The sequence below is a fragment of the Elephas maximus genome, chromosome 23 (genome assembly GCF_024166365.1).
Source record: "Elephas maximus indicus isolate mEleMax1 chromosome 23, mEleMax1 primary haplotype, whole genome shotgun sequence".
NCBI classification, from domain to species: Eukaryota; Metazoa; Chordata; class Mammalia; order Proboscidea; family Elephantidae; genus Elephas; species Elephas maximus.
The window spans coordinates 36,431,346-36,448,551 of NC_064841.1; the positions used below are offsets into that span (position 1 = coordinate 36,431,346).

A 17,206-nucleotide genomic window follows, 5' to 3' on the forward strand; every position below is an offset into this window, starting at 1 on the left:
ATATTTACCCCTATTTTTCTAAGCTTAAACCTAAATTTTATTTCTTTATATTGCTTTGTCTTCCTCTCCATATGAAAGATCTGTGACTACATTTCTTAGTCCCTCTTTATTGTTTTAATGTTGTCTTCTTTTACATAATAACATCACTGTTTCCTTGTTTTAAGTGTTTTTTTATCTTGATTTATTTTTGTGATTTCCCTGTCTGGGTTGACATTTGATTGCTTTGTCCATTGTTCTAGTCTTGGGTTAATACCTGATATTATTGATTTTCTAACCAAAAACTCCCTATAGTATTTCTTGTAGTTTTGGTTTGGTTTTTATGAATTCCCTTCACTTCTGTTTAACTGGAAATTTCCTAATTTCACCTTCATATTTGAGAAACAGTTTTGCTGGATATATGATTCTTGGCTGGCATTATTTTTTTTTTCCCCTTCAATGCTTTGTACGAGTCATCCCATTGGCTTCTTGCCTTTATGGTTTCTGTCGAGTAGTCTGATCTTATTTTTATTGACTCTCCTTTTTAGGTGACTTTTCATTTATCCCTAACTGCTCTTAAAATTCTCTCTTCATCTTTGGTTTTGGAAAGTTTCATTATACTATATCTTGGTGACTTTCTTTTAAAATCTACTTTATGTGGAGTTCGATGAGCATCTTGTATAGATATTTTCTCATCTTTCATGATATCAGGGAAGTTTTCTGCCAGCAATTCTCTCTGTGTTTTCTGTTATCCTTCCCTGTTCTGGTACTCTGATCACTTGTAGATTATTTCTCTTGATAGAGTTCCACATGATTCTTAAGTTTTCTTCATTTTTTTTTAATTCTTTTATCTGATTTTTCTTCAAATATATTGGTGCCAAGTTCTTTCTCTTCAAGCTCACCAATTCTGCCTTCCACTTCCTCCATTCTGCTCCTTTGACTTTCTATTGAGTTGTCTGGTTCTGTAATTTTTTTGTTAATCTTCTGAATTTCCGATTGCTGTCTCTCTATGGATTCTTGTAACTTATTAAATTTTTCATTATGTTTTTGAATAACCTTTTGAATTTCTTCAGCTCTTTTTTCTGTATGTTCCTTGGCTTGATCTGCATATTGCCTGATCTCCTTCCTGATGTCTTGAAGCATTCTATATATTAATCTTTTGTATTCTGCATCTGGTAATTCCAGGAAAGCACCTTAATCTAGGTGATCCCTTGATTCTTTGTTTTGAAAGCTTGTTGAATCAGTCATGGTCTGTTTCTTTATGTGATTTGATATTGACTGTTGTCTCCAAGCCATCTATAAGTTATTAGTTTATTTTATGTTTGCTTACTGTATCCTAGCTTCTTGCTGTGTTTTGTTTTGATATGCCCAAGTGGATTGCTTGAGTGAGGTACCTCAATTATTTTTGCCTTTGAAGATCTGGCATCCTGTCACTAGATGGCTAGAGTTGCCATCAGGTATATCAGTCTAGGAGTCCATTCACTTTCTGGTATGAATTCAGTTCAGGTTCCCTGTAGCTGATTATCAAGTGTGTGGTACAGGCTCTGTCCTACAGTCTTAGAGGGGCAGGGGTGATCGGTATAGGTACCAGTATCTGGTTGCATTAGGGGGTCACGCTCTGAACAAGGCAGGGGGCTGAGAATTGTCCTCCAAGTGTCTGAGGAAAGCACATCTCTCTTCCCTAGAGTGTACAGGTGGGTGAGTTCTGCAGATGGACCATGGGCACCCAATGCTTTTGGTTGTAAGGACTGGGATGTACCGGTTATCCTTGGACCCCTGTCGTGGGTAGCTTGGTGACCTGAATGGAGCCACTAGTCCTTAGGCCCCTGATGTGGGTAGATGAGGACCCTGTTTGATTGGCAAAGCAATGTCAGACATCAAGCACCCACCTCTCCACTGCACAACTTAACAGCTGCAGTCTGCCAACAAGGGCCTATTCTTCCAAAATAGGCCCACACAGGTCCATGCAGGAGGAAAAGGTAATCAAAGTCCACAGACCGTTTATGCCTGGACAGGAGCCACTTCTGTCTGGAACTCCCTCGTTTAGTGGAGCTGGCAAATTATCTGTTTTGCCAGTTGTGAATTTATTCATGCTCCAAGGCTGGGTGAATGGTTCCTGGTGCTCAACAGGGCCTATCTGTGGCCCAGGGAAATCAACAGCCTCTGAAGCTGGCTTGGGGGCAGGGGTGTGATAAAATATACTCAAGTTCTTAGCTTTTGCAGAGAGTGCCATTCTCCTCTAGTTCCAGATGCGTGAGTAGGCTTTGTGGCTGGCTGCTTCTCCCTGAGGAAACTTCAACCAAGTGCTACTACCAGCCCACTGTAGCTGCTCCTGGGAATGGAGCCTGAGGAATCTGGGTGATTCAGGTCCGGCAACTCCTCTCTGCTTCTGAACTGTCTCTCCCTCCCCCTGTTGCTCAGTCTGTTTTCTAACTTTGCCTATGATGTTCAGGGCTCCTAGCTTGTCATAAATATAATTGTTTCACTTGTTTTTTCAGGTCTTTGTTGTAAGAGGGATCGCCAGAAGCTTCTGGCTATCCTGCCATCTTGGCCCTGCCTCCTGATGTGTGATTTTTTGATGAATGGTAGAAACTGAAAACTTAATGGAGATTCAAAACAGGATGGAGGTGAAGAGTTAGAACTTTTGATGTAAGTCAACTCTTTCAAAGAGCTTTCCTAAAGTACCCAACCCCAAAAAACCTAAAGTAGAGAAGAAAACTCAAGTTAGGGGATGTGGGGACTACAGAAGAAGGAAGTTTTTTGTCTGTTTTTTTTTTTTTTAAATAATGGATATTCCACATGTTTGTATGCTAGTGAAAATGGTACAATGATTAATCATGATTAATTTGTGTTGGCATCATAATTATGTAATTTTATATTTTTATTTACAAAACAATACTTATAAATACAATGCAACACACTTGGTTAGAAGTCAGGCAGTTATTGACGTGGATTATGCAGAGCACAAACAAGGAGAACTGAGATCATAGAAATAAAGAAGAAATAAGCAAAATAACAATCCAAATATTCTGAACATCAGAAAAAAGCTATGATTGAAATATTTCTTTGGTATTTACTCCACAGAAAGAGTAGTATTTCAGCATTTGGACCTGATTGGCTTGTTATGTGCCTTAAATTAGGAAAGAATTACTCCTTTATATTTTAAGATGAGAAATCAGAAGCAATAGTTTTCTGAGAAGGCTAAAGCAGGAGGCACGCAACTTTACAATAGAAGTGAGAGACCACAGACTAACAGCAAGACAAGAAGCTGGGGAAGAAAATAACCTCTAGTATGCAAGCTAGTACAAGTAGTGAAAAAATATTGACCCTGAGACCACATAACATGTTTGTCATGCCCTCTATATGTCCTTGAACAATCAGAAAATTATTATGTAATGCCTGTTTGAAAAACTAATGTTAAAATAAAGTGAATATGGCTACAAAAAAATAGCCTGAGCCCTTAAGGAATTCACTTCTTGTGCAATATATAAACAATAGTAATTTGGCTTATTGTGTGGTAAAAATATTCTTAAGAAAGTACTGACATCATTACAGACACATAATCCAATTAGCATTGCCAGTTAAAATACAAGATGCCCAGTGAAATTTGAATTCCACTAAACAATAAATATGAGTAGGGTTTTTTGTTGTTGTCATTGTTTATTTTATTTTTAGTACAAGTATATCCCATAAATCTCATGGAGCATGGTTATACTAAAACAAACAAAAAAAAGGTATTCATTGGTTAGCTGAAATTCAAATTTACTTGGGTGTTCTGCTTTGTTTTTGGTTTGTTTTTAACTAACTCTGGCAACCCTAAGTGCATAGCAGATGGACACCAAAGAGCAGAAATGAGCTCTTGGAGCAGGGGTTTGGCAAAAGCTGAGAAAATATCAGAGTAAGGTTCAGTGAAAGGCCCCCAAATCGATAGGATGAACAGAAGTAAAAATCAGGAAAGTTAAAAGAAAGTTGGTTCTTACAATCCATCAGGGATTGGAGAGTGAAAGTGCTCAAGGGTGCTCTACATTTCTAATGCACTCATTGCTCTGCTCAAGATTGGCTCTGGGGCTAGGCAGGGCTCCATTTCAAATCTCCACTAAGGGTTAATGAGCTGAATAAAGTAAGGGGTACCATTATAAGGGCAAAGCTTGATATAAACTATTAACATTTTATTGGAAATAAATTTTATTTTCCCTTAGCTTGTTCTCTAAATCTATCACTATATATTTCAATTTATTTATTTGTATTTTTGAAATTTTTGTTTCCTGTTTAAGAGAAAGAAACCTCTGGGAGATGTATGTTTTATCAAATGTATTCCTAGAAACTTATGAATCATATTAATCAACCCTGAAATAAAAAATGAGGGAAATATTACATAAACAGAAAACATATTATTTGTAGAAAGTTCAAGTTAATTCTGTTCATAACACTAGATTTTACAATCTCAGATTTCTTTTTTAAAATATCTATTGCTAAAAATAAATATTTACAATGTTTTACCTACTTATAAGGGGACCCTTGGTGGCATAGTGGTTAAGCACTTGGCTGCTAATCAAGAGGTCAGTGGTTAGAACCCACCAGCTGCTCCACGGAAAAAGACATGGCAGTCTGCTTGCCTAAAGATTGCAGCCTTAGAAGCCCTATGGAACAGTTTTACTCTGTCCTATCAATATTAAGTCGGTATCTACTTACCAACTTTGATTTCTTAGAAAATATATTAATCAAGCTTGTAACATAAGGTGAGTTACTATATTTATTACAAAGTAACAATGTTGTCTGCAGATGCCATCAAGTCGACTCTGATTCATAGTGACCCCATATGACAGAGTAGAGTTGCCCATAAGGATTTCTAGGCTGTAATCTTTACTAGAGCAGGTCACCAGGTATTTCCCCTGTGGAACCCCTGGGTATGTTCAAACTGCCAACTTTTCATATAACAGTACAGCCACTGAACCATCAGGGCTCCTTAGAATAACCATGGTGGAAGTCAAGGAAATCTAACAATTATTAAAATGATTAAAATTCAAGAATGTGGAGTGGGGCCAAGATGGCTGACTAGGTAGAAGCTACCTCGGATCCCTCTTGCAACAAAGACTCGGGAAAACCAGTGAGTAGATCAAATACACGACAATCTACGAACACTGACCATTAAACACAGATCTAAAGAGTTAACCTGAGTGACAGAGACTGAGAACGAGCAACCATGGGGAAGCAATGACTGATTTCGGAGCCTGGAGCCAGCATCCCAGTCAGAAAACCTTAGCGCTGGGCTTTGGACTGGGTGCAGGGGGTGCTGAGCATGGCATCCTGAGACGGCACAAACACGGGATGCAGCCCTAGCCCCCCGAAGTGACCTCGGGGGAAGCCCAGCCAGTGCACACAGGTAGCGCAGAGATGTGGCTGACAGGAGGAGAAGCCACCGGGAGGCAGTGACTGGTTTTGGAGCCTGGAGTGTGGCATCCCAGCCGGGGAACCTTGGCCCTGGGCTTTGGACTGGGAGCAGAGGAACTGACCACGGCTTCTGAGACAGCACAAGCAAAGTACGCGGGTCTGACCCTTGGGGACAATCTGCACCCAGCCAACACACACAGGTTACAAACCCCTCGGGAATCTCAGATAAAACACTCATCACCAAACAAGATAAGTAACTTTGTCTATATTCCGGGCTGCTACTCTCTCCTATCTATCTGATCCCACCCCTCCCCTTCCCAGGTGGCTTCATTAACATTGGAATTTCCTGAGCCAGAGAGTGAAGTGCTCTGCGGTTTTTTTTGTTGTTTTTTTTTTTTGGTCTTTTCCTAACCCGTTCTCCTGGCCTGAGAGAAGCAGCTACAAAAAACCCAGGGACCAAAGATTTTAGTCCTGAAATTGGACTAAAAACACAGAACCAGCGCTAGCCAAGCATATAAGAGCCACAGTGTTGGGCTTTCATCCCTACAGGGAACAAGGTGGCTATTGTAATACAAAGGCAATTCTCATAGGGATCTGCCTGTAAATGTTTTAGCAGATTACTGGAAAGACAAGTTTGCCAGGTCTGATACCTCTGCTTATTAAACAGAGCCCTCACTGACCCACAATGGGGAACTGAGGGCTGAACCTCCCCCCGGACCACCTAGCCTCCTGCCTTAGTGGTCTGAGGATGGTGATACCTACCAACCTGTAGAGGTACATGCATTGGGTGTCTAAGGTACAGCTGCAGAGCCCACCCACGAAAGTGCTTTAGGAATAGAGACACACCTACCTCACTGGCACTTGGGGGAAGCCTGTCAGCATCTTGCCCCCTTGGAGTGTGACCCCCTGCTTCTACTAGAATCTGGTGCACACAACTATCACCACTACTCCTCTAGGTGGATAGGTGACAGTCTGCACCACACACTTGGTGACCCAAAATCAGATTCTACTCAAGAATAGTGAATGGGCTCTTAAGCTTATATATCTGGTAACAGCCCAAACCAGCTGGTAATAGGACACAAGTGATTCAAGGGCTACAACAATCAAGACAGCACAATCTAGTAGCCCGTCTACATATACTGAAAGAAAACAAAACAAGATAAGTCTCAGTGAGCAAATATAAAATAAATCACTACAATATCTTAGTGATGGCTCAGAGACAGGAGTCGATATCAAACCACATAAAGAAGCAGACCATGATTGCTTCTACAACTCCCCAAATTAAAGAATCAAAATCTTTCCCAAATGAAGATACAATCCTAGAATTGCCAGATGCAGAATATACAAAAATTAATTTACAGAATGCTTCAAAACATCAGGGATGACCTCATAAATGAAATAAGGCGATCTACAGAAAAAGCCAAGGAACACACTGATAAAGCAGTGGAAGAAATCAAAAAGATTATTCAAGAAAATAGTGGAAAAATTAATAAGTTGCAAGAATCCATAGAGAAACAGCATTCAGATATCCAAAAGATTAACAGTAAAATTACAGAATTAGACACCTCAATAGGAAGTAAGAGGAGCAGAATAGAGCAATTAGAATGCAGAGTGGGGGACCTGGAGGATAAGGGAATTGACACCAATATAGCTGAAAAAAAATCACATAAAAGAATTCAAAAAAATGAAGAAACCCTAGGAATCATGTGGGGCTCTATCAAGAAGAATACCTTGCGTGTGATTGGTGTTCCAGAACAGGGAGGGATAACAGAAAACACAGAGAGAATAGTCGAAGATCTCTTGGCAGAAAACTTCCCTGACATCATGAAAGACAAAAGGATATCTATCCCAGATGCTCATCAAATCCCATTTAAGATTGATCCAAAAAGAAAATCACCAAGACATATTATCATCAAACTTGCCAAAACCAAAGATAAAGAGAAAATTTTAAAAGCAGCCAGGGATAAAAGAAAGCTCTCCTACAAAGGAGAATCATTAAGGATAAGTTCAGACTACTCAGCAGAAACCATGCAGTCAAGAAGGCAATGGGATGACATATATAGAGCACTGAAGGAGAAAAACTGCCAGCCAAGGATCTCTCTCAAATATGAAGATGAAATTAAAACATTTACAGATAAACACAAGATTAGAGAATTTGCAAACACCAAACCAAAGCTACAAGAAATACTACAGGAAATTGGTCAGAAAATCAATAATATCAGATACCAGCACAACACAAGGTCACAGAACAGAACATCCTGTTATCAAGTCAAATAGGGAAATCACAAAACAAATTAAGATTAATTTTTAAAAAGAAAAAAAATGCTCAAAACAGGGAATCAATGAAGTCAATATGTAAAAGATCCCAATAATCAAAAACAGGGACTAAATACAGGAGGCATAGAACTTCCATATGGAGAAGAAAACAAGGCGATATAGGACAATACAAGTTAGGTTTTTACATGGAAAAATAGGGGTAAATATTAAGGTAAACAAAAAGAGTTATAACAATTCCATAACTCAAAATAAAAACCAAGAAAAACATAATGACTCAGCAAAAATAAATTAATGACTATGAAAATGAGGAACACACAATTTACAAAGAAAAATACTCAGCACAAAAAAGCAAGTGGAAAAATGAAATTTTCAACAACACACACAAAAGGCATCAAAATGACGGCACTAAACACACACTTATCTATAATTACGCTGAATGTAAATAGACTAAACGCACCAGTAAAGAGACCGAGAGTCTCAGACTGGATAAAGAAACACAATCCGTCTATATGCTGCCTACAAGAGACACACCTTAGACTTAGAGACACAAACAAACTAAAACTCAAAGGATGGAAAAAAATATATCAAGCAAACAATAAGCAAAAAAGAGCAGGAGTAGTAATATTAATTTCTGACAAAATAGACTTTAAACTTAAATCCACCACAAAGGATAAAGACGGACACTACATACTGATTAAAGGGACAATTGACCAGGAAGAGATAACCATATTAAATATTTATGCACCCAATGACAGGGCTGCAAGATACATAAAACAAACTTTAACAGAACTGAAAAGTGACATAGACACCTCCACAATTATAGTAGGAGACTTCAACACACCACTTTCGGAGAAGGATGGGACTTCCGTTAAGAAGCTCAATAGAGACACGGAAGACCTAATTGCTACAATCAACCAACTTGTCCTCATAGACCCATACAGAACACTCCACTCAACAGCTGCAAAGTATACTTTTTTTTCTAGTGCACATGGAGCATTCTCTAGAATACATCACATATTAGGTCATAAAACAAACCTTTGCAGAATCCAAAACATCGAAATATTACAAAGCATCTTCTCAGACCACAAGGCCATAAAAGTGAAATCAATAACAGAAAAATCAGGGAAAAGAAATCAAATACTTGGAAACTGAACAATACCCTGCTGAAGAAAGACTGGGTTATAGAAGACATTAAGGAGGGAATAAAGAAATTCATAGAATGCAAAGAGAATGAAAATACTTCCTATCAAAACCTCTGGGACACAGCAAAAGCAGTGCTCAGAGGTCAATTTATATCGATAAATGCACACATAAATAAAGAAGAAAGAGCCAACATCAGAGAACTGTCCCTACAACTTGAACAAATAGAAAGTGAGCAACAAAAGAATCCATTAGGCACCAGAAGAAAACAAATAATAAAAATTAGAGCTGAACTGAATGAATTAGAGAACAGAAAAACAATTGAAAGAATTAACAAAGCCAAAAACTGGTTCTTTGAAAAAATTAACAAAATTGATAAACCATTGTCCAGACTAACTAAAGAAATACAGGAAAGGAAACAAATAACACACATAAGAAACAAGATAGGCCATATCACAACAGACCCAACTGAAATTAAAAGAATCATATCAGATTATTATGAAAAATCGTACTCTAACAAATTCGCAAACCTAGAAGAAATGGACGAATTCCTGGAAAAACACTACCTACCTAAACTAACACAATCGGAAGTAGAACAACTAAATAGACCCAAAACAAAAAAAGAGATTGAAAAGGTAATCAAAAAACTCCCAACAAAAAAAAGCCATGGTCCGGATGGCTTCATTGCAGAGTTCTACCAAACTTTCAGAGAAGAGATAACACCACTACTACTAAAGGTATTTCAAAGCATAGAAAATGATGGAATACTACCTAACCCATTCTATGGAGCCACCATATTCCTGATACCAAAACCAGGTAAAAACACCACAAAAAAAGAAAATTACAGACCTATATCCCTCATGAACATAGACGCAAAAATCCTCAACAAAATTCTAGCCAATAGAATTCAAAAAAATATCAAAAAAATAATCCACCAGGACCAAGTGCGATTTATACCAGGTATGCAGGGCTGGTTTAATATTAGAAAAACCATTAATGTAATCCACCATATAAATAAAAGAAAAGACAAAAACCACGTGATCTTATCAATTGATGCAGAAAAGGCATTTGACAAAGTTCAACAACCATTCATGATAAAAACTCTCAGCAAAATAGGAATTGAAGGAAAATTCCTCAACATAATAAAGGGCATTTATAAAAAAAAAAAAAATTATTTATTTATTTTTTTAAATACAAAGCCAACAGCCAACATCATTCTAAACGGAGAGAGCCTGAAAGTATTTCCCTTGAGAACAGGAAAAAGACAAGGATGCCCTTTATCACCGCTCTTATTCAACATTGTGCTAGAGGTCCTAGCCAGAGCAATTAGGCTAGACAAAAAAATAAAGGGCATCCGGATTGGCAAGGAGGAAGTAAAATTATCTCTATTTGCAGATGACATGATCTTATACACAGAAAACCCTAAGGAATCCTCCAGAAAACTACTGAAACTAATAGAAGAGTTCGGCAAAGTCTCAGGTTGTAAGATAAACATACAAAAATCACTTGGATTCCTTTACATCAACAAAAAGAACATCGAAGAGGAAATCACCAAATCAATACCATTCTCAGTAGCCCCCAAGAAGATAAAATACTTAGGAATAAGTCTTACCAAAGATGTAAAAGACCTATGAAAAGAAAACTATAAAGTACTAGTGCAAGAAACTAAAATGGACCTACATAAGTGGAAAAACATACCTTGCTCATGGATAGGAAGACTTAACATAGTAAAAATGTTTATTCTACCAAAAGCCATCTATACATACAATGTACTTCCGATCCAAGTTCCAATGACATTTTTTCATGTGATGGAGAAACAAATCACCAACTTCATATGGAAGGGAAAGAAGCCCCAGATAAGCAAAGCATTACTGAAAGAGAAGAAGAAAGTGGGAGGCCTCACTCCCCCTGATTTTAGAACCTATTATACAGCCACAGTAGTCAAAACAGCCTGGTACTGGTACAACAACAGGCACATAGACCAATGGAACAGAACTGAGAACCCAGATATAAATCCATCCATATATGAGTAGCTGATTTTTGACAAAGGCCCAGTGTCAGTTAATTGGGGAAAAGATGGTCTTTTTAACAAATGGTGCTGGCATAACTGGATATCGATTTGCAAAAAAATGAAACAGGACGCATACCTCACACCATGCACAAAAACTAATTCCAAGTGGATCAAAGACCTAAACATAAAGACTAAAACGTTAAAGATCATGGAAGAAAAAATAGGGACAACCTTAGGAGCCCTAATACAAGGCATAAACAGAATACAAAACATTACCAAAAATGACGAAGAGAAACCAGATAACTGGGAGCTCCTAAAAATCAAACACCTATGCTCATCTAAAGACTTCACCAAAAGAGTAAAAAGACCACCTACATATTGGGAAAAAATTTTCAGCTATGACATCTCCGACCAGCGCCTGATCTCTAAAATCTATATGATTCTGTTAAAACTCAACCACAAAAAGACAAACAACCCAATCAAGAAGTGGGCAAAGGATATGAACATGCACTTCACTAAAGAAGATATTCAGGCAGCTAACAGATACATGAGAAAATGCTCTCAATCATTAGCCATTAGAGAAATGCAAATTAAAACTACAATGAGATTCCATCTCACTCCAACAAGGCTGGCATGCTGGCATTAATCCAAAAAACACAAAATAATAAATGTTGGAGAGGCTGTGGAGAGATTGGAACTCTTATACACTGCTGGTGGGAATTTAAAATGGTACAACCACTTTGGAAATCTATCTGGCATTTTCTTAAAAAGTTAGACATAGAACTACCATACAACCCAGAAATCCCACTCCTCGGAATATACCCTAGAGAAATAAGAGCCTTTACAGGAACAGACATATGCACACCCATGTTTATTGCAACTCTGTTTACAATAGGAAAAAGCTGGAAGCAACCAAGGTGTCCATCAATGGATGAAGGTTAAATTATGGTATATTCACACAATGGAATACTACACATCGATAAAGAACAGTGACAAATCTGTAAAACATTTCATAACTTGGAGGAACCTGGAAGGCATTTATGCTCAGTGAAATTAGTCAGATGCAAAAGGACAAATATTGTATAAGACCACTATTATAAGATCTTGAGAAATAGTATAAACTGAGAAGAACACATACTTTTGTGGTTACGAGGAGGGGAGGGAGGGAGGGTGGGAGAGGGTTATTTACTGATTAGTTAGTAGGTAAGAACTACTTTAGGTGAAGGGAAGAAGAATACTCAATACACGGAAGGTCATCTCAACTGGACTGGACCAAAAGCAAAGAAGTTTTCAGGATAAATTGAATGCTTCGAAGGTCAGTGGAGCAAGGGCGGGGGTTTGGGGACTATGGCTTAAGAGGACTGCTAAGTCAGTTGGCAACATAATTCTGCACCCCACTTTGAAGTGTGGTATCTGGGGTCTTAAATGCTAACAAGTGACCATCTAAGGTGCATCAGTTGGTCTCAACCCACCTGGATCAAAGGAGAATGAAGATCACCAAGGTCACACGATAACTATGAGCCCAAGAGACAGAAAGGGCCACATGAATCATAGACTTACATCATCCTGAGTCCGGAAGAACTAGATGGTGCCCGGCCACAACCGATGACTGCCCTGACAGGGAGCACAACAGAGAACCCCTGAGGGAGCAGGAGGACAGTGGGATGCAGACCCCAAATTCTCATAAAAAGACCAGACTTAGTGGTCTGACTGAGCCTAGAGGAATCCCAGTGGTCATGGTCCCCAAACCTTCTGTTGGCCCAGGACAGGAGCCATTCCAGAAGAGAACTCATCAGACATGGAAGGGATTAGACAATGGTTTGGAGAGAGATGCTGATGAAGAGTGAGCTACTTGTAGCAGGTGGACATTTGAGGCTGTGTTGGCATCTCCTGTCTGGAGGGGAGATGGAAGTGTAGAGAGGGTTAGAAACTGGCAAAAGGGTCACAAAAGGAGAGACTGGAAGGAGGGAGCAGGCTGACTCATTAGGGGGAGAGTAAGTGGGAGTATGGAGTAAGGTGTATATAAGCTTATATGTGACAGACTGACTTGATTTGTAAACTTTACTTAAAGCACACTAAAAATTATTTAAAAAAGAATAATTCAGGAATGTGCCCAGACCTAATCTTGCCGTCCCAATGAACCTTTGGATTCAGCTTTTCTATTACTCAGGTCTATAATAGATTATGTGTAAATTAAATTATTTTTATCTTTACATTAAATGTATAATATACAGGTACAACAGTTTTTCTGTCTTTAGTTATCTGCTTTTTTTTCTACCTTCAGTACAATGGAGTTAATTCATATGTAATGAATGTGTAATGTAAAAGTAAGAACAATTATTAACTTCTCATTATGATTATGAAACATCTTTACAATTATCCCTTCTACTTGAAACTTTTACAGAAAATTTACTACAAACTCTTAAATTTATTTTTATTGTGTTTTAACTTTTTTTTTCTTCATTTTTTCTAACTAGCGGAAGATTTGGGTATAAATAAGTGGATCTAAATGGTAGGATCAACCACAGTTTAACAAAGTATATTCTCAACCAACTTTTTAATATGATTAAAGTATCTATAGGCTTTATTTTTTAGAGCACTTTACACTTTATAAAATATCATTATATATATGTAAATTTCTCCACCCTAAACCTACTCCAGATATAAACATATAATGAGAAATCTGCAAATGGAAAAATTATGAGAAGATAAATACCCAAAATTTATATTCCATGTTTAGTGATTTGTTCTTAGTGAAAGTATTTTAGTAAAAATTATTCTTTTAATAAGAATAAAAAACAGTAAAAGGAAAAAATATATGATTGTATTAAAATGATGGATATAAATGACCATTTAAATCTTAAAAAAGATAAAAATCAGAAATATTCCATCTAGGTACTCAAGGATTTAAAAATCTATTGATTTGTAGTTGAAGGTCGCTTAATTTTCATTCAACAGAACACACAGTTGTAACCCTGCTACTTGCACTGTAGTGTAATTGGTGTGAAAATAGAGAATATATTTCAATCACTTTATACAATGCCTGTCACATAGAGAGTAAGCACAATAATGAAAGGTAATTTTTAATGATAGCTTATATTCCTAACAATCATAAAAATAAGCCCTTCTAGGAATGTGTAAAACTTTCTCCCACCCCTTTGAAATACCAAAGAAACAGAAGCATTTTTCATTTAGTCATGATAACAAAATAATTTGATAAGACATTCTTTAAAAATTTGACAGCTAAGGAGATTTAACTAAGCGGAATGTCTGTTAGACAAACTTAAAATCAACTTCCCTTACTATTACAAGTTCAGTAATCATAAAATCCATGCCTTTTCTCCTAGTGAACTCATATGCATTATTGTATTACATACTTTAACTTAAAAGGGTATATTATCAAAGTAGGCTACTCTTAGAGTATGAAAATGCACTTCATTGTGGATGATATTACTACAGGGAAATATAAAAGAATTAATAGTTGCTTTAGTATACCTCTTGAAGAAATTCATGGTTAATATGAGCAATGGATATAAACAGTTATGCATGTAGAGCCACATAGACATGTACATAATGGAAAATAGCATTTTAAGGCATCTTGAGTGTCAAAAAAAACTTTAAAAATCTAATTCATCCTGATTTCTTATTACCATATTTTTACACAAAAAATGCATGCCTTTGTTTGCCAACTGCTCTCTCCTCACATGAAGTATTTTCATCAAAGCAGTATGCTAATTTTTTTCAGCAACATGTGAAAAAAAATTGGCACAGCTGCACTTGTGAAAGCACCCACTGGAGAAGGGACTAGTAGGCTAACAAACATAGAAGGCGTGTGTTATTTGCATAAAAATATGGTATATGATAAAAATAAAATCAGAAGTGTCCTGTAAGTTTTTAAGTTAGACTTAACGTGACACAAGAAAGCTGTGAATGCTCAAATTTGGCAATAGTGTGATATATTGGTGTAAAAGCTGAAAAATTTTTTTTATTGAAACCACATGGAAATTTGATTTAGATATTTTTTTTGTACCTGGGCTTTTGCCATTTTGCTAATATTGGCTTAATGTTGCCCACAAATCCAAACCCTTAAGAAGCCAACATAAAATTAAAGCTATATATTCTTTGCACATATAGAAAATATAAGTCCCTATGGTTTTTTTTTATGGTTCAGAATTGGAAATAAATTCATGCAAAATCTGGAGAATGAGAAAAAAAGACAGAAGAATTGGTGCATTCAGATTGTGTTGTTGGCAAATATACCATGGACTACCAGAAGAACTAACAAATCAATTTTAGAAGAAATACAGCCAAAATGTACATAACGAGTGAGGAAAGTGAACTTTGGTTTTCTCACTTTAGACATGTCATTAGGAAACAACAATTTGATTGAAAAAGACATCATGGTTGGTGGAGGATCACTGAAAATAAGGGAAACTTTCAAGAATTGACAATATAGCCAAAACAATGGACTCAAACTTATCCTTGATTTGTGAAGATGGCATAGGACCAGGCAACATTTCATTCTTTTATATATAAGGTCACTATGTTAGTGACTTTATATTGCTAGGTGCCTACTTGAAAGCACCTAACAAGAACAACAATATACGAAATGACTATAGATACCCATTTATCATAAAATGAAAGAATTTTATAATATTTTAAGACTAAATAATGATTGTTTACTTTTTAAATATAGAAGGTAAAAATAGTCCATTGCTTTCTTAATGTTGAATCATAATGTCCAAAAACCAAACCCACTGCAGTCAAATCAATTCCAACTCATAATGACATTATAGGACAGAGCAGAACTGCCCCTTGGGATTTCCAAGGCTGTAAATTTTTGCAGATGCGGACTGCCACATCTTTCTCCCACAGAGCAGCTGAAGTGTTTGAACATCTGACCTTTCAGTTATCAGTCAATTGCTTAACCACTGCGCCACAAGGGCTCCCCTTTTTAATCATAATATTACATATAAAATCAAAAGAGATAAGTAACTAAGTATAGCACTCTGTCATTCATGACAGTTTCATTTTGCCTATGTTTTGCCTTCTTCACTTACTTACTCATAGATAGGAATATATTCAACATTTTCTGGTAGTGGATACCTCTGGTTTTGTAAATATCAATGGTATACTGGAAGGGTGTATGTAGTAATGTAAATACTATTCAAAATCAACCTTCTTGGGATGTAGCAGAAATAAAGTAACCACAATTTAGTCATGGCCTGTAAAATTATTTATTATGTTTGTGCAAAAGAGCAAATTGATATCCAATTATAAAATATTCCCTAAGAGACAATCTTATGGCAGAATAGGTTAGATAGCATTTTTTCATAAAATATCACTGGAGTACTACACATTCCACATGTCAAAAGTTATTAAAGGAATACACAAAGTTTTTTTCCATATAATTAAATGCAACTGGTCTACAAAGATTAACTATGTATTTGAAAAGTTAAAAATATTTTTGAGATATATTTTTACCAGCATATATGAATTCATAACAGCATCTGTCAAATCTATAACTCTTTTTTTCAATAGCCAGACTACATAACATTACTCAAAATAGGCAAGGCTTTTTTTTATACCAGATAGTTTGGATTAATGAGATTCAGTTCAACAAAATGTTAAGCATAATAATTTCACTGTTAGTAAGGTGTTCTTTTACTTTTAAAATTGCAATAATATAATTTCTTCATTTTGCTCTCATTTTTAAATCAGTATCTTTGTATTCTGTGAAACAGATGATCACTGGATTTTTTAAAACAACTACAACTGTTCTAAGTGTATTAAAATATTACTGTGTTCCAGATAGAGAGAACTTTATATTTCTGAAGGAATCTTATTGGACAAATTAGCTTCTAAAAAATATTACCTGACTTTCTAAATGACCTTTATCATGAGAAATTGAAGCAGTAATAATAATAATTAATAATCTTATGTAACATAAGACAGTTTATGAAAGTAAATAATGTTATGATTCAACTATAATTTACTTTAACTTGCAGGTTTTTTCCTGAAATTTATTTTTTTAAAAATTCCAAACGCTAGAGTATTTTAATAAATTCCTGTTAGGATTTTAATGAATTTCTAATTTTTTCTTCCGTAGTCGTTTAGCTCAAAAAATAAGAAATAAATAAAAACTATGTACTACTTGAGTTTTCTTCTCCACTCCCCCACATCTCCCCCTGACCCCAAGAAAAGTAATGACTGTTAAGGAAAATTTGATTGGTCATAGCTGCTGATCAAAAAAAAAAAAAAAGGTATTATTTATTTAAGATCTCCTCCCAAGGACATGGCATCATTATTTATAGTTGTTTCTATAGATTGCAGAATTCTAGCCAAGCTATTTTTTCTCTCTCTAATTTAACAACTGGAGTTTGCATAATCAATCAGCTCAGCCATGAATAG

General features: G+C 36.3%; 1 protein-coding gene across 3 annotated transcripts in view; it reads left to right on the forward strand.

The window, feature by feature from the left end:
- The window catches only part of BCHE (butyrylcholinesterase), a 109,470-nt gene that overhangs the window by 45,363 nt on the left and 46,901 nt on the right, over positions 1 to 17,206 (forward strand). The window contains exon 3 of one of the 3 annotated variants that reach the window (XR_007515060.1): positions 2,475 to 2,625. The exons of the other annotated variants lie outside the window; for them this stretch is intronic. The gene's annotated coding sequence lies outside the window, so the exon portion shown is untranslated. The remainder of the gene's footprint in view (positions 1 to 2,474; positions 2,626 to 17,206) is intronic. 3 annotated transcript variants of the gene reach the window in all.